This window comes from Lagopus leucura, unplaced genomic scaffold (genome assembly GCF_019238085.1).
Source record: "Lagopus leucura isolate 7727_CA_CO unplaced genomic scaffold, USGS_WTPT01 Super-Scaffold_100024, whole genome shotgun sequence".
NCBI classification, from domain to species: domain Eukaryota; kingdom Metazoa; phylum Chordata; class Aves; order Galliformes; family Phasianidae; genus Lagopus; species Lagopus leucura.
The window spans coordinates 2301576-2326077 of record NW_024962276.1 but is presented as its reverse complement, the minus strand read 5'-3'; positions in this window follow the sequence as shown (position 1 = coordinate 2326077).

Below are 24502 nucleotides of genomic sequence, written 5' to 3'. Positions count from 1 at the left end.
TCTGTTTGGGAGGTGTGCGGTGTTTGTATGGGGATAGCACAGAGAGGAAGTTAGGATATTAGCCAGTGAGAATGCTCAACAAATATTGATTATTGAGTCCGAATTAGGAAAAGATGTGTGGACATCTTTTGAAGGTAACAGCCATGCTGAAGGGAAGTCACTGTGCAGATTAGCAGTCGAGCTCAAATGTGTGCTCTATTGCTAGGCCAGGGATCAGTCCTTTCCTTATGGTATTCTGTGCTTAAATAAATTGAAGTCAGCTCTGGAGTTATAAATTTACCTTTTTCTCCCAAGTTTTGTCTCTTTGTCATCCTTTCCAGGTCAGCTTTTAGAGCAAAGCACAGCAAGAATATCAGCAAACTAGGGGTATAAAGATTTGTGTGCATCCAGCTGTTCAGTACTAGCACAAAGCTGGCTGTAAGCACAGAACATGTATCCAAAAGGAGCAGGGCAGATCCTGGAGCAGTGTGTTGGTGCAGTGAGCAGGGCTGGTGTGCCCGGGTGGGACACCATGCTGATTCTGTCCCTCTGTGTCCTGGTGGAGAAGATCTCTGCAGAGGTCTGTGCTGAGCAATGATAAACGTGTTCCAGGACTGAACTCACTGCATTGCTATGCTTGTGTGAAATTGGTAATTATAAATATTTTCAAAATATTGATGTGATATGAGACAGATGTGTTCCAATCAGTTAAATTTTCTGTGAAAAAAATAAACCACTTAATGGAAGTGCAGTGGCTAAAAGTTTGTAATTTCAATGCATCTTTTCCTTCTCCGAAAGGAAAGTGATTGACTAGATGTACTTTGTTTTTCGTGCAGAAATGTCAATCGAATTTGAAATGAATTCACCTGTGAAGGAAGGTTGGTTCGGTCCACCTTTCTGTATCTGGTTACAGTTTGCTCTCAGAGTATGTATAATCATTTGCTGGGAATGTTCTCATATGTAGGAGTACGTACTACAATCTGTGCCAGTTTAAGCTTAAGTACTGTCCAAGGACTTGGGAAGGATTGTTGTGAAATACAAGAATAACAAGAAAGCTTTGTTTTTCCAGCATCTGAAAGGATAATAAAATTCTTTCCTTCTTTGATTTTAATTTGTTTGGTATAGAAGAAACTTTCTGCTTTCATGTAACAGATGTGATTTGGCAGTGGTCTTCATGGTGAGGCTGAGGCTCTGACGTCTGCATGCTGGTTGTGCAGCCCGGAGAAATAGGCACGTGCACATGAGGCTGGATGCACAGTGACCAGCAGACTTACTACCATGCAGTTCTTAGTCTAGAAAGTGCTCAACCGTTTCACAATAAGTCAACAGCTACTGACTTCCTATTGCAAACACAGCTTGTTGCCTTCCAGCTTTGAAACCAGAAGGCATGGGGTCAGATTTGCTTACTGCTAGAAGGCTTCTAAGGACCTGGAGACTTTAGAAGCTGTGATGTTCAAAATTGAAGGCAGTCTGACCTTGCAAACTTGGCATATGAATGTGCTAGTCTGTGAGTTTAGGAGACAGGGTTTCTTTATCCCTGTATTTCCATGGCCTGCTGGGTTGACTGCAGAGGAGCTATGAGGAAATGAAGTAGTTTTCCAATGGAAAGATGCCTGTTTTTCATCAGAATTTTGGCCAAATTAATCAACTAAGATGTTTTGATGAACTTGATTTGTTTTGTCTGGTGGAATGTGTTTTGTTGGAAAGTTTCTGGATGGCCACAAGCACCCGTGTTGTTCTGGTGGTGATTGTTTCAACTTGCTTGAGGTGGTCTGGATAATAGATATCACAACAGCCATCTTCAATCACAAGAGAATAATCTTTTAAAAAATCTATAATGCAGATTATGAAATGAGATGTGACTGCAAATCAGAAGAAATATACTGGAAACTGTTTTATTGTGTCTCATATGCAAGTGATTTATGTAGCACTGACTTTTAGTTAAGTTCTTAAGTATGAGGACCTGCACAAACCTGTATGAGCGGATATTTACAATGAAACTTCCAGGCAGCAGAAGTCTTTTCTTCTTGGCCTTAGCATGAGATCAAATCTCCAGTTATTTTTTGCATTGTTTTCCTGTCCATTAATGCTCTTTATTTTGTATTTCTTGAGAATATCCCACAAGTTCCAATCTCGCTTGCTGGTGCAGAAGCAGTAACTGTTGTACTCAGTGTGCAATTTAAATGAAGCCCACCACTTCTTCTCATCTTCGGGAGAGAAAGATTATTGGAAGAGAGGTCAGTGATCCAGATATGAACAGTGGCTAGCTGCCTTCCAAGGGCTTACCATGTCTATGAAAATGTACTGGCACAGGAGAAGTATTGGAGGTCTTTGGATTCATGCCCAGGCAGATGCTTTGGTGAAAGCTGCAGGGAATGGGGTCTGCAGAAATGGAGTCTAAAATGGCTCTGAGTTAGGAGCAGCAGCTGCAGAAAACGTGGCCCAGGGAGAAAATGGAAATCAAGACATGCAGGTGTGCAGTGTTGAAAGAGTTTTGCCCTGCAGAGTTCAGTTAACAGTTCAACAAAGGCTGCATGAACCAGACAAGATTCCAGCTCTGTCTAGACTCCAGAGACTTGACATATGATAAAAAGCAATAAAAATTTTACCATAAGAATAAAGACGGGTGGCTGAGTATGCACTGTGCTGAGACATGTCTGATCAGGAGGAGTGTTTGTACACATCTGCAGGGGTAGAGGCTCTTCATCCTGGTGTAGGCAGCCAGCCCTTCAGAGTCTTCAGTGCTAAAGCTTTTTATGCCTGCAGGAAGAACTGAAATGTACATTAAGCTCTGGAAGATTTCCACAAGTTTCACAAACATTTGAGGAGATTTGATTGCTTTATCACTTGAAGGAACAGTAATACGTTAATCAAATGTGCCCAAACAGTACTTCATGAAGTTTGTTTCCAGATGCTGATTGAATTTCACGCACAGTCTATGAGTCAGGTCCTGGTCAAGTCCATAGGTTTCATTCAGTGCTCATGGGCACAGTATGCACCCTTATGGAGAATAATGTGTGTACTGTCACATTAGTGAAGTCACTTATTAAGGAAAAGGATTGCTGGGTGAGGTTGGTAGAGCTCACTGCTGCAGTGGTGGAATTGCCCAAGTTCACTTCACATGCTCATATTTATAATACACTTACCAGAGCACAGCCACGTAAAGAATCATCCTGCAGTGGTTTTGTTCTGCTCCTGAGAATATCCCTGGGTGGTGAATGAGCTTGCAAGTAGGCCTCCAAGGAACACTCTGCAGCTGTGGTGAGTTATTATATCCTTGTTGATTTGTAACCTGAAATCTATATCCCACCGAGTCTTGCTGTGTAGCCATCATCTCTTTAACTTGGGATTATTGATTGTATTATAATGCTCACTTTGTACTCTGCACAGCCAGAGTACTGATTAGGCTTTTATTCATGTTGCCCCTTGCAAAGGTTATTTATGTGGGACTATTTCCAGCATCAATGCCAATTGGAAAACAAAATGTTTTATCTTTAATTATTTATTGAATAATCCTTATGCAAAAGAAGTTGCTCGCTCAGATAAAACACTCATTCAAGAGGACGTCTTGCCCTTTCTATTTACTTTATTTATGTTGGTGCATTGTCTTCACATTAAGGAAACATCAAACTAAGAAGGTTTCACCCATGGTTAGTTATGCAAAGCTCGTTCTGCTCATAAATTCACTGATCTAGGTTTGTGGAAGAACATTTTTTTAACCATAATAAATGTTCTCATAATGTTGTGCTGTCACACGTGCTGTTATCATTTTAGGCATGTGAGACACACATCCCTGTTTATTACTTTAAATTTTCCTTCTGTGTATTCAGATCATAGAAACAAGCTCTGTTTCCAGGCCGATTGTTCCACTTTATAGATTATTACCAAAAACAGACTTTACTACAGAATACTACTACCATCAGGATTCTGATTTCCAAACTGCAGTATCAGCAGTAGGAACAACCAGTTGTATCGTTTTGCAGGAATATTTTATTATATTATATTTTATAATACATACCAGTTGCTTTGGCAGTAATACTTGAATTTTTTTCCTTTGTACCAACCTGTTTCATCAAACAGGACTCGTTAGGTCTTCTTTTTGAAGGAATTCTTGGGAGGAAGGAAGTCATTCGGTTTGTTTTCCACCGATTTCCCAGGTTGCCCTCAGAACATAAATAAATGTGTCTGTATGTTTGTTCAGTACATTATAACTTTGAATCAAGTAGAAAAAATATTTATTTTATGCAATGGCTAAATGAATTAATTTTCATTTTCAGAAGCTGGAATAACTGAAATGCTTCACAGACTCCAATTCAAGTGTACAGGTAATTATTCATTTAACAAATTGCTATTGTGTGTTGTTTTTTTGGTGGTTTATTTTCCCCTCCAAGTAGGCCTACCACCCCTGTTTTTTCCAGACATAGCTGTCATCTCTAGTTTTACATGGAAAGACAAAATTTATTGCCCAATCCTGTTTTCAAATCTGGATGCAGAACATTAGAAACAAAGAGGTTGCTCAGCTTGGAACCATTTATGGTATTTGTATCCTTCTTGTAGACAGTGTTTTCTATTGAAAATTAATTTCTTAAATGACTGAAAAAATGAATACAAGACAGTTGGTTTTTTTTTCCTTTATCTTCATAATGTTGGAAAGGCAGAAGATACGGACATGAACTGAGAGCAGATCAAAGTGCAGAATTTCTGCTTCATTTTCATACCATGCATAACAAAATCCATAAAGTGAGCCTCGGGAGTCAGACTCAAGGGCCTCTTGATTAAGAATTAAATTACAGGTATGATTTACTAAATTTGTGCTTGGGGAAAGGAGCTTTTTGATGATGATGTGATTGGTAAACTACGTATTTCCTCAGCACCATATTAAAATTAATAGGAATTGCATAACTGTACATGCAAAGTAATTCACGAATCTTAAAAAAAAAGATTATCTGGTGTGTTAAGCCACACAACTGAAATCCTGTGTCTCTTAGTCCTTTACTAAAACACAAGGGGAGTGTTGAGCTGGCACCCACTCTTTTGAGGCTGAAACGTCTTCTGTTCTCACAGGAGATGTAGTCAGAGGAGCTTTCATATCAGCTCCTGTCTGATTTTGTTTGATTTTGTTTGCATAAGGTTTCATACAGTTGTTTTAAAACATTGAAAAGTAGAGCTATTTGAAAGCATTTCAAGGGTTATGTGCTTTTATTAGGCTAAGATAAATTCCTTTTACATTGCTTTCGAAATTGCTTGAAATTATTCTTAATATATCTTTCTTGCATAAGTGTTGGCTTAGTGGGATCCTTAGCCATGTTTTGGGTTCCAAGAAGCTGTTGTATACAAACAACATTCGAAAACAAAGTTCGGAAGGAGAAATAATACCTTTACTTCATACTCAAGTGGATGTAGAGAGGAGAGTTACGTGGTGTGACAGTCCTGTGCTGCAGCCTAGGTATGAGGACCCATCTGTGTGAATCATGCCCAGCATGTAGCTTTGGGCCAGCATTGATATGGCAGCACTGCTGCTTTGTGTAGTGCAGACTGGTGTGGGACATCACAAAACACCTATGTCATCCTGTGCTGCTGTAAATCAACAGGACTTTTGATCAGCCTGCAGAGCGCAGTCTCTGCTCTTCCATTATTGTTTGTCTCAAGAAAGGCAAGTTAGCCCAGTGTTTTTCACAACCCCAAATAATTGGTATTCCCCCTTCCATGGATACAGATAGGAATTCAGTGTGAGGAGATGGGAATGGTCAGCATCGGGTTTTTCAGTATTCTGAGGTCATGTTCATTTCTCTGATGCAGGAGAGGCCTTTTTGCTTGCTGCTGCCAGCATTTCAGAGTTTGTTTTGTTGTCATTGCAACTTTGCAGCTTTTGTCCAAGAGCAGCAGAACGTAGAACTTTTTGTCCAGTGGAAAAAGTTCTTGATTGATCTCCACCTCACACCAGGGCTTCCTCACCTGCAGGCCCAGGATTCGTTAAGGAAGGAGCTCTCAGTCAGAGCGAGAGCAAAGAAACATGAAAGGCTGCTTTCTTCTAACATAAAACGAAGCACATCATTAAAATAAACAAAATAACATGAACCGTGAGGTCTTTCTGGTGTTGTTTTCAGAACTGTGAAGGGATTTTGGAATCTCTAAGATCTAATCTGGGTTTCAGTAAGGCATTAGCTACAGAGCCGTGTGGGAAATTATTAGTTCAGCTGGAAGCTGGTACAAGGAAGCAGCTGAAAATCAACCCCATTTTGTGATGGTGAGGGAAATATTGGGCTGGGGGGAGGTCAGGCTGAAGTGCCCACAAAACAATGAGTGACTAACTTTAATTATGATAAGAGTCAGTTTGAATTTATTAATGTTACTGATGATGTGGTGTTGGGGAGCTCTATCAAACAGAGCAAAGGAACGCAATATCGTAGTAGAAGTGGTGGGTAGTTTAATGGATTGAAATTATAGACTATTAAATTTATTAGTAGAATATTCAAGTGAGTAATTAGGGGCTAGTAATTAGAATTCCATTCTTTTAACACAAAGCTTGTAATTTTGAAGTAACTGTAAGGAAAACCAAAACAATTCTACAGTGAGTTTTACATATCACAAGTGTGACGGAACAATCTTATCTGTGCCTGGAAAATTATGATAAATCTGGTCCCCTGCATTCAAAAAGAAATGAAATAATACCAAAGCAGCCTCAGGGGATGATAGCAGGAGGATCAGGTAGTTTGACTTGTGAGCTGCAGCTGGAAGACTGAGCTTGTTCCACTTTTCAGAATGAAGACGGAAGCAGGGTATGGCACACATGCTGTGTGATCGCACTGAAGATGTTCTGCTCTGTAACCTTCCCTGATACCGAGGTCAAGGCTGACAGACCTGTAGCTCCCTTGATCCTCCTCCTGACCCTTCCTGTACGTAGGTGTCACATCAGCAAGTCTCCAGTTGTCTGGGACCTCCCCAGTTGACCAGGAACTCTGATGGATGATGGAAAGTGGCCTGGCAAGCACTTCCACCAGCTTCCTCAGTACCCTTGGGTGGATCCCATCTGCCCCCCTACATTTACTGCAGTCTTGGAGAAGTAGAAGGCTGCTGTTTCTTCCTGAATAAAGGTGGATTTGTTCTGCTTCTCATCCCAGACTTCCAGGGCAGGAGATAGATTACCCTGAGGATAACTGTGGTCTGGCTGTTAAAGATAGATGTACAGAAGGCATTGAGTACCTCAGCCTTTTCCTCATCCTTGGAGGCAACATTCCCTGCTACATTTAATAAAGGATGGAGATTCTCCTTGGCCCTCCTTTTATTGTTAATATATCTGTAAAAACATATATATTTTTTTAATTTTTACAGTGGTGGCCAGATTAAGTTCTAGCTGGGCTCTTGCTCTTCTAATTCTCTTTCTGCATATCTTAGCAACATCCTTCTATTCTCCTTGGGTTGCCCACCCCTTCTTCCAAAGATCATAAACTCTTTTTTTTCTCCTGAGTCTCAGCAGAAATTCCCTGTTCAGCCACTGCAGTCTTCTCCCCTGCCAGCTCCTTGTAGATTCTGCCTCTTCATCCTAATTGGGTGACCTATAACAGACTCCCACCAGGATCTCAGCCTTGTTGACCCTCCCCCTGATCCTTACCCTGAAGGACTCAATCTTATCATTTGCAACACTTCAACATCAAAACCCTCCATAACATTCAGAGCTACCCCACTGCCTCTCCTTCCTTGCCTGACCCTTCTGAAGTGCTTATAGCCATCCTTTGGACACGACTGTGATTCTACCATGTTTTGCTAATGGTGACTATGTCGTAATTTTCCTGTTGCACACCAGCTTCTAGCTCCTCCTATCTGTTGCTCACACTGCATGCTTTGGTGGAGATGCACTTCAGCTGGGCTATTGATCTCACCTGCCATCACTGAATAATAAACTGAAACGTGTCTGGACTTATGGAGCCATCAAGAATTGTTGTCTATGAATGTGCAATTGAAGGATGACTTTTTATTATCAGCTGTAAATATTTAAATTGTAGGACTCGAAGTTAGATACAAGTACATTACTGCAGATATCCATAATGCTTTATGTTTAAGCTGCTACTATAATGAAATTTCTTGTTAATTCTGCTCCACAGCATTTGAAACTGAGACAAAACAGTTATGGGAAACAGCAACTGAAGAGCACTAATTAAGACTCAGAGTGCTTTCAATAAACTTGTGTTGCAATGAACAAATTAACTGACAAGGGAAAAAGACAATATTGCCCTCAGGGGAATGTGCTGACATAGAGATAACTCGAAGTAGTTCAGTAGTCTTTTGATTCAGAAGAAATATGAGTCTGATTTGGTAGCATTTACTCTTGTTGTATCAGAAGGAATAGCACAAAAATGTCATCACATGAGAAGACAAAAAATGTCGAACTATGAAGAATGCATGTAAGAAAGCAAGTAAAAAGCTTAAGTAAGCAATTATTCCTACTGCCTGCCTTAGCTGTAGTGCATGAGAACAGAGGTGGTTGCAGCTGGTATGCAAGGAGTGGGCCTTTCGTATTTCAGGGTCAAGGTATGCTGTGAAGCTCCATTTGTAGTCAGTTTTACAGCTGGTTTTAAAATACAAAGCCTTTTTCTCTTGAAGGTGTCATTACCCCCCAAAAAAAGGAGCACCTGAGAATCCCTGAAGCCACTGACCAATACAAAAAATGTTACACGAAGGGACAGAGCCAGTAGTTTCAGCAGTAGCAGCAGCAGAAGTGAAAGGTATTCAAGAATTTATTCTTTATAGTATTTAGGTGGTTTGTTTACCTGTCTCTTTGGAATGATGTAAAATTTGCATGTTGTTGCAGCTTTGATTTTTGACCCACGTTGTCACAAACATTGTTGGGGGATTGGGGATTTTTTTCCCAGTCTTGGTCATGATAGAGCATAGATTTCTTCATATGAATATCTGAGTGTTAACAGTGATGCATCCTCTCCATAAACCCTGTAATCTGTGATTAACTGAAAAGCACTGAACTCTTTGGGATGAAAATGGTGGGAAGGAGGAGCGGAGGTTGCATTGCAGAGGCTGGTTTGCTTCTGCCGTGAGCGCTCAATCCACACAGCTCCCATTTTGCTCACACAGCTTTCTGTTTCTCATTTTTTTTCCCAAAGCCCATAACTTGAGGTCATTTCGGGATTAATTGATGCCAATATCTTTACTTCAAAGCAGCACAAGATCAAGCCAAATGTACATGCTTAGCAATTAAAGATTTGGCAAGGTATTATGGATTGCCTTCTACAGCAGCAGCTTTCTGCCTGTGCTGTTCTACTTGTTCAGGCCTTTGATATGACTTCAGAGCACAACTAGGGAGGCCCATGTTATTTTTGTTGTTTATTCTTAAAAAAAGGAGCATTTTAGCACTGTATTCTGCAGAGATTGACCGTTCTGTTACAGCTAATATTTTTAACTGTCTGTAAAATTGGAATGATTAGGAATCTGTAGTCTGACCAGCTACTGGAGAATTCTGTGGATAATGAAGAAAATTGCAGGGGGCAAATTGAAAGATTTCTCTTTCATATTGTGGAGTATCATTATTCCTTTAGTGCTAACAAAGATGAAGCCAATTTAGTATAAATCTTCAAAGCAACATGTGTGAATTTATCTGTCCAGTGCTCATTACAGTTAATGGGAATCATGTGGCTGGAACTTTGCAAGTGCTTTGAAAAGGCTCCTTTTATGGTTACATTATAGACCCCCGTGTTAGCTGTTGTGCTGTTGTTTTTATATTGCTCCATTTGTTTTCTTGACATTAAAAAAGCCAAAACAGTAAATTAATTAAAAACTGCATTACCCCCTCTGGTGTTAAATAGACTAAAATACTCATTTTCAAAAGTAAGTAGAATATACTTAAATCAACTTGGCACAACATAGCTCTCTATCGTTTTGAATCCCTGTAGTGTTGGACGTGCTGTTTGTTGCACACTAATTAAAGTGAACTTAGCTGGGAAGTCAAAATGTTGACCCAGATACACTCGTGTGAATTTTACCCCCACTGTACTGTTAACCACCATGTGTGGTGTGGGATTTATATTGGTTTTTAATCTCTAGGAATTATTTGGGTAATCCGCTTAGGGAAGAAGAAAGACGTAACAACAGGATCTTATTTATGTTAGACAGGTAATGAGCATAGAAGTGTACCCACACACGAGAATGAGCAAAGTGTTGGAAGTTTAGTCTTAATTAATGCTTTGATTGCTCTCCTCTTAACATATATGAATAGCCATATACATTATTACAGAAAGAAGTACATTTTTTCCCCACTGGCAGTTTGGATAGGCTAGAGAAAAAAATCACAAAATAATTTGAAACATGAGAATAATAAAACATTTTCAGTCCAGCGTAGATTGAAACACCCCAGGCTGCAGGTGAAGGAGATGCTGTGCTTTAGGAGTTACTTAATGAGGTCTCTGCCCAGGGGTGGGCTGTATGTGCAGCCTTCTGTTGCTCTCACTGCCTTCTTTGCTACAAGCCATGAGTGAAATATCTTACAAATCCTCCTTGGATGCAAAATACTCTGAGTTTCTTTTTGTGATCCTTGTACCTGTATTGGGCATCATGTTTCAGCTTCCTTGTGATAAGACATGAGAGACGAGGGTTGTACATCTCCCTTCCTTTCAACCCAGGCTTAATCCACAACATTTGTGCAAGAGCCCAGATTTTTGAGAAGTTTCACTTGATCACTTCATCTTCTTTGCATCAGGCCTGGCAAAAGTCGAAACCAAGTGTCAGAGGGTGGCCTCAGGCCACTCAGCTCAGTTGGTGACTTTTGCCAGCACCCTGTGTTGTCCTTGTTATTCTCAAGGACAAGACAGTTTTTTTTCCCTTGTCTTTGTTTTCCCTCAGTCCAAAGCAAGCTTGCAGGCCATCGTTTAGCATCGAGCCCTGCAAGAGATCTAAAGTGGGAGGATATTTTCTCGTCTGCACAGAAACCTAGTGAAGCCATCCAGGATGCAGAAAGAGCAGTGCTAATCAGGTCCTCAAGAGAGTCAGGGAACAGGCAGATCTAAGTCTGCAGTCTGATTGTTTTACTTTCCTTCTTACTGTTCTTTAGAGGGGACCAGATTTTCACTGGTCATAGAGGTGAAGCATCACCACTGTACAAATAGGATCCTCCAGATTTTTCAACAGAAGGTAAAAGGAGAGATGGTTGGAAGCTGATTCACACAGGGGAGGCTGGTATGTAGATGCAGTCATTCGCTGAGAGTTGTACCTTCGAGTTGTTGATTAAATTGCTGCTGCTGCAGTGGAAAGCTTTTGGGGGTTTGAGTATGGTGAGAGGGCTGTTGTTCAAAGCTGTCACCCTGGAGGGATGAAAAACATTCAGAGGCACTGAATGCAAATGCTGTTGAGCAGGTATGTGCTGCTAGAACAATGGCTGGCATTGAGCTTTGCCGCAGGAAACTGGCTTTGGTGTCTCAGCTTTCCACTTGCCATTGCTATTGCCAGAGGGAGGGAGATGAGAGAAATAGGCTACAACAGCAGAAAATCCAATTTATTAAAAAAAAAAACAACAACCCAACCAAACAACAACAACAAAACAATCCTGGGGAATTGCCAGTATTAAATGTACTTAGCAATCTTGCTTGGAGGAAAAAATGTGACATGTAGGAGAGAAATGGGGACATTGCGGGGAAAAAGGCAAAATAAATACAAATGTTGCAGTTGCCAAGTTCTGTGTTCTGCATGCGATTACAAAATGTAGTAGCAGCCCATATGTATTGTAGATGATTCTGTATTATGATTAAACACCGAGGTCTCAACTGGCAAGAGCAAGTTGCCTTAGCAAAGTGTTTGTGAAGCCTACGCAGTAGTAAGCATCTTACTTGGATGAGAGAGAAAAACAAATCCCTTTGGAAAGAGCCATTGGATGTCTCTTCATCTGGAAGAATGACAAGAAAATGTTGTCCAGACTGTCAGATATGTCATAGGGGTTTTGCTGCCAGTGCAGCAGTTTGATCCAAAACCTGTAAAAAGCCTTTACAAGCCTACTACTGTAGTGGATTTTAGATTACTGTGATGAGTAATCTGATTAGAGAGGAGGCCTCTAAGCGTATGGAAAAATCCTGTGGTTAAAGGAAGTGACTGGTCTGAAGGACGAGAGTATAGCTTGATAGTATTATAAATGATTTTCAGATCGTGGTCTACATGTGTTTACTCACAAGATAATACATGTTCATAAGCAGTTCACAAAGACAATGGTTTCATTTCACGCTCTACAACTCCCTGATAGCAGACTGTGGCATGGTATGGGTCAGATTCCTCTCCCAGGTAACAGCAATAGGATGAGAGGTGATGGCTTTCAGTCGTAGCAGGGGAGATTCAGGTTTAACACTGGGAAACGTTTCCTCTCAGAATGAGGGATGATGCAGTGGTGGCCCATATGGAAACGTTCCGGAACCATGGAGATGCTGCACTGAGGGACGTGGGCATGGTGGGAGTGGATTGACTGTTGGAGATCTTAGTAGTCTGTTCAACCTTAATGATTCTGTGAATTTACAGAATCATTATGTGATAACAGTGATAAGTTAGATGGTAGTGTAGTTATTCACATGACTAAACAGCATGTCGCCTGCAGGGGAGGAACAGTTGTATGTCAGCAGGCTGAAGAGATGTTTTGAAGAGTTTGAATCAGGTCTGAAGCTGAGGTAAGAGCATTGTGCTAGCACAGACACTGTGCCTTCTGTTTTAAAGATAAAGCTTTCTCTCATACCGTACTTTAAAATCATGTTTTAGCATTGAAATTGTTTGTCGTAAGAGTTGTTGATGAAAACAACGTTGTGACTTGGTCTTGAAGCAAACAGAACAAAAGATAGCAAGGTTGAAAAGCATTGCTATGGTTACCTTATTTAAAGGTGATTGTTAATAAAGGAGAGAAAATTGGATCTGAGAAAGACATTAATTCCCTGTCTTCTTAAGGCATAGAAAACGTTAGTCTGGTATTTTTCATCAAAACTTGATGTGAAATCATTTTATGTTGTGTTCATCAAATATCTGTTTTAAGGATGTGATCCCATCTTAAATCAAAGGATGTAGCAAGGAGAAATCAAACTTAACAAGAAGTTGAGGATTTGAAAAAAGGACAGCACTCATGTTTTGATTTCCTGGATTAACGGCTCTGGATGGAGTCCAGTTAAGATTTAGAGTGAGTGGTTTTCTCCCTTCTTTAGTATTTTGAGAAGAGATGATTGGTTTTAAAATGGTTGCAGTGTGCCTTTTAAATCACATATGTTCTGATTTTGCTCTCCTGTTCTTTATCACGGTACATTACATATCCGCATGGGACCTTCGAAGCAAGGAATCTGAGCTCGAGCTGCTAGCATGATTTAAAACCCAAGCTTAAATATTTTAATTGAAGTCAGCTAACACAGAGCTTCCAATCCCAGGGTAGAATGTTGGCTGTTTTTGTTTTGTTTTTTTTTTAAATCATAAATATGCCCAGGGTCTCTGAAATGAAAAGAACACCATGTACCAGTAGCATGGTTCATGATGACAGCAACTGTCTTGCTCCTTGCTTACACAAAGACCCCTATTCAAATCTGCATAAAATGTTTTCTAGCTACTTCCTTTCTGGGTTAATTTTTTTTGAGTTCAGAGGAATTAGACCAAAGCTGACTGATGGCCTCTATTTATGCATAAACGATCTGTTTACTTTGAAATTATTGGTTAACTGAGTATCAGCTTTCATATTAGCCTACTTTATCACTTAAAAGAGATGTTTTTCAATTAAAATAAAAAGATATTGCATACCTAGGGTTACAGAAACATGTTCTTTAAAAATTAAGTTAAATTAGAAACGACATTTCCTCTTCTAATATTGATGTTGTAGCTGAGAGTCAAGCTTTAAAAGGAGCCAATTAAATTCTCTGCAGCTTTGCTTCAAAATCCAGATTTAAGCTATACAATAAACCAATCACTGATGCTAACAGTTTCAGACCACTCATTTCTAGAAGTCAGCTGGTGCAAAAACATCAATCTAAACCCACATCTCTAATCAACAATGTCCAGATTTAAATATGAGCATGTCACAAGGTGAGTTTTATTGCCAGATTTCTGACACCAGCAGGTTGCACAGGGCTGTTAGGAAAGCACAGTGTTTATTATCCTAGAAATAAGCACATCAAATGTGTGGTACCCCTTTGCTGCAAGGTTTGAGTCACTGATGCTTCCTTCTGATGCTGATGGCTCATCCCCATGAACTCACCAACAAATGCAAATGGTGGTGGGAGCTCTTCTGGCTGAGTTCAGGGATGTAGAGAGTGGGACAGTGGGGCTGTTAGTATTCAACCTTGTGATCCTGGGAGCCAAAAGAACTCCCCAAAGATAAAACCACAGAGGAACAGTATGTTTTGTCTGGTTTCTTCCCAACAGTTGCTGTCAGACTTGGTTCTAAAGCTCATCTGTGATCCGAGCTCTTGGAATCTGCTTGATAAGTGTGCTTTATAGCTTCATCTTTACCATTAGATTAGTTAATGAAGATTTTAAAACTAGTATACTGAAGATTGCCCTGCTTGGAAATGATTAAAGGCTGCAGAAAACGATCTTTCCATTTATGAGTATATATATGAAGTACCTCTTGCATACTGTCTGCACTTGCAGTCTGGCAGTAATTTCTAAGCAGTCTGTCTTCTCTGATTATCTCAGCAGTAGCCAAGAGCCATCCTTCCAGCCCTGCACCATGCAGACCTGGGAGAAAGGAGCAAGTGGTCCTCATCCTAAAGAATTTGAACTCTCAGAAAAGAGGTGATGAAATAGAAGTCATGCTAATTTCAAGTGTTGATGAAGCAGAATCCATCCTGATGTGAAGGTGAGCAAAAAGGGCAGTGCATCCAGTCTCCCGTTATGGTGGCTGCTGTTCCATCAGCAGCCCCAGGAAGCAGCTGGCAGTGCTGAACTCAGGATCCCTACACCAAATACTTCATTCCTTTTAGTAAAGTGTTTGTTTTGTATGTTTGTCTCCCACAGCTTGACTTCCATTGTGTTTAATGGAGTTCTGATCCCTGTTATAACAGCTTTCTAAATTACATCATGAGTAAGCTAGAAAGGGCTATTTAAGAACAGTGCTAATATGGTTTCTCTGCTCTGTGCTGGTTTAAAAACCCGCTGTGCAGCAAAGAATAGAACTGTTCTTGATGAGAGTGTATTAGCCTAAAACCAAACATCCAACATGTCTGTTCTAGCTATCTGACCTGTAATCTAAACAAATGGGGTTTTGTCCTTGGGCAACCCAACCACTATTCTTAAGCATTGCAATTGTGATGCATCTTGGCTAGAGAGGCTGCTATTTCCAGCAGACTCTAGAAGCAGAGGGTTTGGTTCCAAAGAAATCAGCATTCACTGAAGCTGAAAGTTAATCTAATCCTGTTGGTAGCTGGCATTTATATAAATCATTTGGACAACTTTGTGCAAACCCTGCTCTTTATTTCCCATTTATTCAGACCCTACACCAGCATAATCCCATCCCTTACCTGCGGTCTCCTGATGTTAGGGCATGCTGATGTTCAATCACAGCCATGGTCCTGCCATGTTCCTTAGGTGTACACAGCAGGCCAGGTATTTAGTGTTCTAAAACAGCATATTTAACCACAGGATGTTTTGCAGCAGGGAGTGGATAGGGTGATTTCCGCTTTGTGTCAAAGGAAAACAAAGATGCAGTGAAATACACGTGCTGATTCAAGGTTTGTTTCTGCAGTGGCATAAGATATGAGTGTGGACATTGCAGCCTCATTCCATGAGCACTCGCTCCACAAAAAGCTGCTTTGGTTTCAGAGGGAGTGAGGCTGATCGGAGGTGTTGACAGACTTGTGGCAGTGCTGCCTGGGCCCTGCAGGATGCAGCTCTAGGTAAAATCCCAGCCTGTCCCACACCCTGGAGAGATGCTGCCCGTTTGCTGCCAGTGGCAGCTTCTCATCATGCCCTTGTGCTGCTGCACGTGGTCCAGGTGCATCCAAGATGAGTGTTTTATTTTGGAAAGGTTCTTCCTCATCCCCTTCCTTTACATCTGATCTCTGTTTTCTCAGGTGTGAAATGGGATAGTGATATGAAAATGCCTCCAGTTTCATAGATGAAAAACCTCTTACAGAACTGATGTATTCTATTTTTTCTCTACAAAATCATAACCTTGATATTTCACTATTTTCTCTTGCTTCAGCCTCTTGTGCTTTGCTCAAAAGGAGTTCCCTTTGCTCCCTCACATAAAATAAACATAATTTAAAGTCACTTTGTCTTTTGGAGTTTATGCTAAATCTCTATAGCAGTGTCATTGCAGCTGTAAGAAAAGATCTGAGAGTAGCAAATTCTATGTTTGGCTTTCAAACTTTAGAATATACAGACAAATAGAAACAGTAGCAAGATTTTCCAGGAAGACGAAGTAATACTTGAATTATATGAAAATAATCTTCATAAATTTTGATTCTTGTGATTATTTGAAGAGGACAGTGGATCTAATGTGCCAATGAAGGATGTATTTTCTCTCCTTTTCTCTCTCTGTTTTTTCAGCTACCCGAGGATGCTCTGTGACACAGCCACAATGGGACCAGACATTATGGTCTATTGTGTTAATAATCTGTGAATTAAAGCATCCCCCAGCAAGCTCTTAATGTGATGGATTGTATCACTGATGTGCTGTTAAAGGGTCCCCAGTCAAACTGGACATGACAGGCTAGAGTGGTTTGGAAGGCCTGGCAGCTCCATCAGATGGTAGGGCCGTGCCTGGTGCATGGGATAAACCTGATAGGAGATCACGGGGAGCTTCAGAGGAGGCTGAGGATGCTCATCACATTGCCAGGGATGAGCCCAGGAGACCATAACGCTCAGAATCCTCTTGACGAAGAAAAGCAGAAGTCTCAGCATTAAAAATAGATGCTTTTTATCTTGCATAGGATACAAAATCTCTTGTGATAGGACATTTTTTTTATTATATTTTAGCAGCTCCAAGCAGTCTTGGATTAGGCCTGTATCACAACAGTAATACACAGGAGGCAATGTTTTGTCTTGCTATGACACCAGCTACTATTGTTTTTGATCTGCAGCCTCTGAAGAGGGATGCTGCATCTTCGACGGAAGGTGTTATGAGTGCAGATTAGTTAGACAAGTGCTGGAGTGAATGCATAAGCAGTGATTTTGCATAATGAGGTATGTGAAATCCCAGTGGAGGTTGTTAAAACAGATAGACAGCCTGTGGTAAACAACAAGGAAGGTAAGCTTTGAAAACAGATGGCTTTGAAAACCTGGCAAATGACTGTTCCATACTTAAAAATCGGTTTTGTTGGAGGAAAATATCTTCTTGGAAAAAAAAAAAAAAAAAAGAAAAAGCTTAGCCTGCATATTTTCATAAACCTGAACATGTTAATATACATTCTGTGGGTAACCATGTATCAGCTGTCTTTCCTGCTGTACTGCCTGCAGGATGAAGGCAATGGAGCGAATACCCCGAGATGTTCTGCAGCGATCCATCAGATGTTGCCACACAGCTCCTTCTCTCTGGCAGATGTGTTGCTCTTCATTATCACCCTGATGATCTGTAGGTGTGCACTTTGCATTGGGAAATTAATCTTGCATCCAAAGGGTTAATTCATCTTGAAAGACTGAGCCGTGGAGTGGGATGGGAATGTAGGAAAATATTGCTGTTAGTTGGAAAGGGCGCAGACGTGCTCATTGCTATCTGAGACATTGCATATCTAGGATTGCCAGAAAATGAAATTCTGCTCTGAAGCTGTAAAGTGTGTCTGCTTGCTGCACTTCTATGCCCTCAGAATGAGCAGCTGGTGGCTGGACCAAGGCTGGGCCCTTGGTCTGTTGTGAGCCAAAGCCATCTGGAAGGTGCGTGGAGACTCACAACCATTTTTAGTGTAACCTGTCCAGTGCTTGCACTCCATGTTGCATTCTGTAGTTATAAAATAGCTGTGATGTGAATTTGTATAATGTTAACTTCAGGTCTCATTAGCTGCCCTGGTATTCCCAGGGGGTCCAGCCTGGAGGCTCACTCAGTTCTGATGCTGAAGCACTCAGTGTCTGCTAAATACCTTTCCCTTTGGCTTGAACTGAAGATATGAGATGTGAAATGAGATAGATCTCATTTTATTAGACTAATGATTTCATTTGTTCTCAGTGTAATCTTGAAGCTTTCCTGTGCAGGTACATGTTGCTCTGTAGCCCGTGGGTAAATAAACTTCCCTTTCCTTAATTCTGTGGCTCCCTTAGGTATAGCCCTTAGATGCCCAAGGATGGTATGGATGCAACTTAAAGATGGGACAGGTGCTCTGATGCCTTCTTGAAAGGGATCACAAATGCTTCCAAGGGATGTCTCAGTCTCCATCTTCTACTGCAAAATAAGGTGAGTCCCTATTATCTGCAATAAGAGTTGGTTCATTCTGTGCCCTGAAAAATCCAGAACACAGGGACTGGTCAGACACTTGCCTTAATATACTGGGTCTGCCTTGGCTTGATCTGGTGAGTACATCAGTTGGAGTTAACAGCCCCAGCAGCAGAACTCTAGCACCAGCAATGGCAGCCCATGCTCTTAAATCCTGGCAACGTGGGGAAAGAGAGCAACTACATGCTGCACTTGTTTCCCAGCTCGTTGGAAATGGGACAGTGCCTGGGAGATTGGGGCATGGTTTGTGGGAATGGGAGCCTTGTGATACACAGAAAAAGGGAAGTTATTCTTTTGTCATTGGGTTTGCAAGGCCAGTGCTGGGGCAAGCCCTGTGTGTCCCGTCTTGGCACAGGATGGGGCTCTGCTTCCATTGGCATTGGTTGGGGGATATATGTGCTTAGGAAGTAAGAGAAGCAAAATTAATCCTCTTCATCTTTCTTTTCGTAAATGGAAGCGCGTGCTGTGCAGCTCATTTCTCAAGGTACCAAGTACAGCTGCTGGGAATTTTTGCCATTGTGTTGTTTGTTTGTTTGTTTTATAAAAAATGCTGATTACAAAACTGGGTCTCAGTGCAAGAGAAGGCAGTGGATTGTTTTGTGCAGTAATTCCTGTTTTTGAGTCATCTCAGAATGTTCAATTTCAACATTGGCAAAATGACGAAGTGAGCTTTTTTATTGTTTTTATGCAACATTATTGTCAGCAATCTGGGCAGTAAGTTAGAAGCATTACGTTTGCTTGAAGTAAAAATAAAATGATTGACTTGGTAATATTTTTTTTTACATTCTTCTTCTTATTATTCCTTGACTTCTCAGCTCTATTTGCAGGTTGAGATCAGTGGGTGAGCAGCTTCTGAGAAGTCTACAGGACAGGAAACAACAATTAATTTTCAGTGGGAGAGACCTTTGCTACACAGAGGTTGACCTGAATGGAGAGTTTCTGCTGCTTCTGCATTGAGTTGTGTGTTTTCTCTTATTTTGGATGTTTGTACCCAGCACTCTAGAATATCTGTTTCTTGAGCTCTACCAGGCTTTGCAGTGTGCTCATTTTTTACCACAGAAACCTGTACTTTGTTAAGCCTTGAGAGTAACACTTCTAGACAGATGTTCACAAGCACTTCAGTTACTCTGCTGAAAATTTACGCATTTGTGTTATTTGATTCTATATGTAATAGTTGAACTGTCCCGAAAAATCTCACCTGCAGTGTCTCAAGATCTGTTGTTTGCTTTGTCAAGGTTGTTACAAATGTCTGCTGAAGATACACGAAGTTGTGGAGTAAACAAGAAGGGACAGCACTGTTCTGTCATTAACAGGTCCAGAAGAAGTCATATCCCAACAATATCACAGAATCACAAGTGTTGGAAGGAACCTCAAGAGGCTATTTAGTCCAATCCTCCTGCCAAGGCAGGAACCCTACAATAGGTCACACAGATGGGTGGCCAGCCAGGTCTTGAATATAGAATCATAGAACGGCCTGGGTCGAAAAGGACCATGATGACCATCGAGTTTCAACCCCCTGCTATGTGCAGAATCACCAACCACCAGACCAGGCTGCCCAGAGCCACATCCATAGGGGACTCCACCACCTCCCTTGTCAGCCTGCTCCAGTGCTCCGTCACCCTTATCATACAGAACTTCTTCCATATGTTTGTACAGAGCTTCCTATGTTCAAGTTTTAGGTCACTGCTCCTTATCCTACCACTACTCACCACCAAGAGGAGCCTGGCTTCATCAATCTGCCTCCGACCGCCCCTTATCCTTTACAAGTACAAATCAGATCCTCTCTCAGTCTTTTCTCATTTGGTTTCCAGCTGCTGGGAACGAGGCCATTTCATCTCTTTTTCTGCACCAGCTGTGTGATAAAGCCATGCCGTCGTTTCCCCGTTCTAGGATTGCTGTTAGAAATGTTTATTACACACGGGGGCAGTAGCACACCGTGAAGATGCTCAGTGTGTTAATCCGGTGATTTACAGCAGGATATTTAGCGTTCGTTAGTTGGCTGTGTGTTTGACAGCTACTGGCAATGAGTATTAACCTACATCCAAGTTTGTCCTAAGTGGTAAGTGATGAGCAAAAAGAAGTTTGGTATTCACTCCCTTAAAGTGATCTGTGTATGAATCTGTACCTCCTGAAGCTTTTGATTCCAACTTTGGTGTGTGGCCACTTGTGTCTGTTTAAATGTCTCAGGTTCCATCTGAAGCCTGAAGATAAAAAGCTGCTTTGGAGAACATCTCAGAACTGCTCTTCTCGTGTCTTGGAATCCACCCTTGTATTGAATTGCCCTACCTTTAAGCTGTTGGTTTTTTAAATCTCTTTTGGAGTTATTTAATCTGATACAGTTAGCAGAAACATTGCTGTACTTTTCAGAGGGGTTAGTGTGTGCTTAAGTGCTTTGCTGGATCCAGGCCAGAGCCGGCATCTCACAGAACTGACCTTGTAATGACTCGCTTTGTCCCCAAATCTCAGCTTTCTTTACAACCCCAGTAACCAGAGTCTCCTGTTAGCCTGCGAGAGCTGCAGCAGCCGCTGCAGTGTCCTGGTTTTCCAGATGGCAAAGAGTGCTTAAATGACTTGCTCAGGGGAGCTGGGAGATGAGTGAGGCTGGGCAGATGCAGGAGGCGGACTCTGGAGAGGGTTTTGTCTGCTGGCTTTATTACATGTTTGTTATATTTATGCTGCTGCCTGGGTGGTGTGACTGGGATGTAATTGCCTGAGTCCGTCTGTTCTGTGAGGTGTTTTCTAGGAGAGCTCTCAGGGCAGACGAGGGACTCTGGTTGCTCCTCAGCCATGAGCTCTTAAACAGTATTTCATTGGAACACAGGGAGTTACACAGGGTATTATTTTAAGGTAATACCTTCTGTGCATTAATCATTGGTTGTTATTGACTTGGTGACACATTGCTGTTGGTGAAATGAACTGTGATATAATTAGGAGCAAATAATACCCAGGCATGCTGTGCTAATTATTTTTATGTGAACCCAATTCATCGCTAATATAAATAGCAATATTAATCACAGCAAGTATCAATATTTATGCAGCATGCTTCCATTTAAGTTCAGCTGTAGGCGACGACTCTTATATGTGCACTGAAGAAAGAGATATAAATGGGGTTAGAGAGTCTTTCTAATCACACCAGAGGATAGAACATCCCATCCGTTGTATGACATGAAGCAAATTGGTCTTTGCTTGTAAAAAAAAAACTGCAAGACATCACTCCAGGCTGTTTCCCTGCAGTAGCCCGTGTCTTCAATGTAACAAATTGATTTAATGCCCTTAGAAGTTGTTTGCATTTATATATGACTGTTTTTCCCTTCTCCTATTTGTAACCACCTTGCAGGGGAGTTGAACGTGATGACCTGTCAGGGTCCCTTCCAACTCAGAGGATTCTTTGGGCACAGCAGGTGTCTTAAGAAGGATCTGTTGTAGGAACCAGAAGTGTGTTCTGCTCCAAGGATCTCTCTGAAACCAGAGCTGACTTGGTTAAGCTGCAATCACCTTCCTGTGAACGTGGCAAATGGAAACCTCATCTGCAGCGTGGGACCGTGCAGGAGAGGGGTGAGGAGGCATCCTGCTGCACAGAACACGCAGTGGTGGCGCACAGCAGAGCCCAGGGGATGGGAGGGAGAAGCAAGGCAGAAGATTGGCACGTGATCCTGACCCTGGGCAGGGATGTGCCAATGCATGTGCAGAGGTGCACTCAATAAATGAGACGATGATGTATGGCACAGTACATCACGTTCCTGAAGGCAAGGCACATATACTCACCAGATAATGTGGAGCGTGTGAAGTATTGAATATATCAAAGAAAGATTAATCTTTGTCTGCAGTAACGGTGCACGTTTTCTGTCTAGTGCTGTGTAATTTAAAATGTGGGGAGTGTGTGTGTTTGCTTCTGTTTTAGGACAAAGGAGAAACTTATTTGTGTATCACATCTGTTAGTTTAGTATGAAAAGGGCTTTCTCCATTATTTTGCAAAAGAAGACACTCTTAGCATCCAAGGCCCTTTAAATAAATGAGGACTTGTCCCTTGTGTCAAATGCTGCATTAACTCAGTAAGTACAACGTGTCGTCCTCCAGCAAGACTTGCAGACAAGTGAGCTTTATTCTTTCAGGTCTAACTAGCAGAAGTGGCTGCAGGTGCATGCTGTGCCTTTAATGCACTCCTCAACACAGCACCCAAAAAACTGAAGTGTGGGAACTGACAGAATAACTGTTGTGTGGCCATTTAGCAACTATCTGCTAAAACATGGAGGTCATTCTATGAAGGTACGTGTGACTGAAAGGTTAGTTAAAACCTTCAGTGTGTGTGTTTGTGATTAAGGACTGGTGTTTGGTATAGTTAAAATTGCAAGGACTCTTTTTGCCTCAGCGATTTGTATCTGCCATATTAAGATGAACATTTAAAACCTTAATGTGATGTCTGAAATGATGATTAATTCACAGCATTCATCTTGGTTTGCTAATCATTCTGGTTTTAGCTGATATTTCTATTTGTAATCTCCACAGTTAAATTGCCATAAAATATCATAGTTACAAATACATTAATGAGCAGCTGAAAGGATATGGCACATAGTCATTTAGCAATTAACGCGCACATAAAGAGGCAAATTCAAGAGAAAGATACCAATACAGGTATGTTGTTGGGAAAAACAAAGCAGGATTTAAAAAATCCAAAAAAAGCTGCAAACTGGGCAATAAGCACATGAGCATTGCAACCGTGTCGCCAAATGACAGTCAGAAGATAAAGAATCATTAAAGTTGGATAAGACCACCAAGAGCAACCATCAACCCACCCCACCGTGCCCACAAACCACGTCCCTCAGTGCCACATCCCCGTGGTTCCTGGGCACTCCAGAGACCCCACCACCTCCTTGGGCTGCTGTGCCACTGCAGCACCACTCTTCCATCTCAATATCTCTGAACAAAGGGCACAGAAATGTCACAAAACAATCTGGTGCTCAGCACCAGTGGTACCAGCTGGAAAAGATCCTCAGTCCATGCCTGATTAAGCTCTGCTTTGCTGTCTCCCATAGTGTAGACAGCTTCAAAATGTCCACCTCTTAATAACACTTGGACTCATCACATCCACTGTGGAGGCACCGGGGAGCTCCAGGATAACATCATTGCATCACAACAGTATTACAGGAAGGACAAGGAATATGTACATCTGCAGGCAATATAGAATGAAAGGATTTTCTTCCAAACAGCAACCAGAATCTTAAAAGGAGGTGGGGGAGATGCTGAAATAATCACGATAATTGCGCAGATTTTTCGGTACACTCAACACGTAGTGAAAGTTTGTGGTAGAGTTGGTTTATTTGTTTAAACCTGGCTAATTTATGTCCTGCAAATGATGGCCATGATGAACTGCATTAATATGATTATCCTTTTCAGATCACTGTAATGCACAAAGGAGAAATTCAGAGTTATGTTTTCCTTTTGTTGACTGTTAATTGCCCATGCAGCTCTACTTGGGTGTACAGGGAGAGATCCATTTCTTTCATGGCATACAGAGACATAAATTACATGAAATTAAGGATTTCTTTTCCCTCTCCGTGCAAGCAATGCTTTGTTTGGTGTTTATTCTTCACAGAAAATATTTAGTCATTAATCTTACCCAATACAGTTGGGAATTTTGAAATAAGGGAATTAAGAGTTCAACCATGCTTTCTTTGAAGGTTCTTTTTTTACAAGGTACAGTGAGTCCCATGCCAAAATCATGTATAGCAATGAAGAGACGAGCTGAAAGTGTTAGAGTAGGAGTGACTTTCTGATTCCTTTGTCTTGGGAAATTGCAACTTATAAAAGGATGGGAAGAGTTTGGAGATTGACAACGTAACATGAGGTAGAGCCTGTATCTTAATGGATTGCAGTGCCTAATGGCATTCTGACTTGCAAACGTACTCATTTCCTTTCTCAACACTCTTCATGAAAATGCACGTGTCAATATGGGTCACCTCTGTCACCCTGCTTTCATTCAAACGTCCATTCTAAATAATAATGAACATTTTAGAGCTAGCAGAGATTTTTTAATTAGCTCAGTCCCTCAGGCACAACTACATTGCATATCTTAAGTTCCACGATTCTCTTATTTTATGTTCTAGCATTACCTTCATAGTACATATGCTGCCATTCATGAGGGGTTTA